Source organism: Schistocerca gregaria, unplaced genomic scaffold (assembly GCF_023897955.1).
Source record: "Schistocerca gregaria isolate iqSchGreg1 unplaced genomic scaffold, iqSchGreg1.2 ptg000288l, whole genome shotgun sequence".
Classification (NCBI taxonomy): Eukaryota; Metazoa; Arthropoda; class Insecta; order Orthoptera; family Acrididae; genus Schistocerca; species Schistocerca gregaria.
Genome location: NW_026061777.1, coordinates 384921 through 387461, shown reverse-complemented (window position 1 = coordinate 387461; position 2541 = coordinate 384921). Strand labels below are relative to the sequence as shown.

Below are 2541 nucleotides of genomic sequence, written 5' to 3'. Positions count from 1 at the left end.
AGCACGTCACACAGTACTCGTTTGGGTTGGGTGGTCCCATACAGAATCTCTCCATGCTGCCTAATGTTTTCCTAACGTCACACTCGTCACGTACTTCACTTTTATGTCATAATCATTTCTGAGAGGTAAGGAAATTGCATGACAACATGCAGAGCTAGTTGCGTCAAAATTAACACACATACTTTATGTGACTCAAAAGCCGAACGAGTTACTTTCCGACGTTGTTTCAGATGTGTAAGTGCCAGTCAAAACTCGCCGTGTCGGCACTCTGCCGACCATTTCGCTAGTTAACACCGGTCTTGTTGTGTGTGTTTCAAGCTCAAGAGCATCTCCAAGCAAAAAATGGTCAACAGCAACATTCAGACGGTTTCGTAGTGCTCAATTGCTACATTAAAACGGTATGTTTCTTTTTCAGAACTGGAAAAACACGAGCGTGACAGCATTCGAACCAGTAATCTTCAGATCCGAAGTCCGACACCTTATCCATTAGGCCACACGCTCACTGACGACCAACTATAACATGTATACGACTCATCTCGAAACGCTCACACCCCTGAGGATTTGTGTTTTCGTTCTACACAGCCGCTGCCCCTTGCTCTTTCCCACCCACTCGGTACATTCAACCTCTTACGAGACCGACCAAATATAGACTGAGAAACAAGACCACACACTTTGTGCATTCGGAATCGAAGGCAGGGCGTCCCTCGCCGGATTTGCTACGCTGGCCATTTGCTACTTCTGCAGAAGCGGCGGCGGCCGCGCCGACGACGACGACGACGACGACGACCGCGAGAGGCTCTGAGATATGTGAGAAATACCTCTGTAAAACGTAATTCAGACTGCCTCGTCCCACCGTATGCTGTACCGCTTTGGTAAATGCTTTATCTGCGCCATTCGCCTTAATCACATCTGAGAGTAATTCTTAAAAAAACGCCTGTCGCTAATTGTTCGTCATCACAGACACTGTTTGCTATACGGCCACGACGCGCAACTGATTTCCAAATTTCATCCTTCTCCTGTTAGGATGGAACTTACGACTCCTGGTTTATTACAACACTGCTCTACCGCTGAGCTAAATAGGCGCGGCCTAGCGGTACTCTTGGGTACTTCGTCCTTACGGTCGTCTGCATCATCCGACTTCAGCTGACAACACTTCATATTACCGGCTAATATTTGCAGCTATGACGACCCATTACTGCTTAGCTACACATCTGACACGTAACCAATGTTCTCTCCAAACAACAACACTTGCATTTCAGAACATGTCTTTCACACATGTCTACAAAATCACTTTCACCTTCAAATACAGTTTTCTTGTGACTGCAGAGACATAGGCAAAGTTTAAAGTTGCTTTTTCCATTACATCTCGGTAATCAGAAAAACGGTAATTTACATCTGCAGCGGAACAAAATTCCGTTCCTCCCAGCGTGTGGCTCGAACCCACGAACCTTGGATTAAGAGTCTGACGCTCTACCGACTGCGCTAGCCGGCTACCTTGGGGAATACGTGCCGGGTAGCACGTCACACAGTACTCGTTTGGGTTGGGTGGTCCCATACAGAATCTCTCCATGCTGCCTAATGTTTTCCTAACGTCACACTCGTCACGTACTTCACTTTTATGTCATAATCATTTCTGAGAGGTAAGGAAATTGCATGACAACATGCAGAGCTAGTTGCGTCAAAATTAACACACATACTTTATGTGACTCAAAAGCCGAACGAGTTACTTTCCGACGTTGTTTCAGATGTGTAAGTGCCAGTCAAAACTCGCGGTGTCGGCACTCTGCCGACCATTTCACTAGTTAACACCGGTCTTGTTGTGTGTGTTTCAAGCTCAAGAGCATCTCCAAGCAAAAAATGGTCAACAGCAACATTCAGACGGTTTCGTAGTGCTCAATTGCTACATTAAAACGGTATGTTTCTTTTTCAGAACTGGAAAAACACGACCGTGACAGCATTCGAACCTGTAATCTTCAGATCCGAAGTCCGACGCCTTATCCATTAGGCCACACGGTCACTGACGACCAACTATAACATGTATACGACTCATCTCGAAACGCTCACACCCCTGAGGATTTGTGTTTTCGTTCTACACAGCCGCTGCCGCTTGCTCTTTCCCACCCACTCGGTACATTCAACCTCTTACGAGACCGACCAAATATAGACTGAGAAACAAGATCGCACACTTTGTGCATTCGGAATCGAAGGCAGGGCGTCCCTCGCCGGATTTGCTACGCTGGCCATTTGCTACTTCTGCAGAAGCGGCGGCGGCCGCGCCGACGACGACCGCGAGAGGCTCTAAGATATGTGAGAAATACATCTGTAAAATGTAATTCAGACTGCCTCGTCCCACCGTATGCTGTACCGCTTTGGTAAATGCTTTATCTGCGCCATTCGCCTTAATCACATCTGAGAGTAATTCTTAAAAAAACGCCTGTCGCTAATTGTTCGTCATCACAGATACTGTTTGCTATACGGCCACGACGCGCAACTGATTTCCAAAATTCATCTTTCTCCTGTTAGGATGGAACTTACGACTCC

The 2541-nt window shown here is 46.8% G+C and overlaps 1 non-coding gene across 1 annotated transcript; it reads right to left on the bottom strand.

The window, feature by feature from the left end:
- Positions 1-1943: 1943 nt before the first annotated feature.
- Trnar-ucg (transfer RNA arginine (anticodon UCG)) lies at positions 1944-2016 on the bottom strand. Its single transcript has one exon. It is a non-coding gene; the product is annotated as a tRNA-Arg (tRNA).
- Positions 2017-2541: the final 525 nt, after the last annotated feature.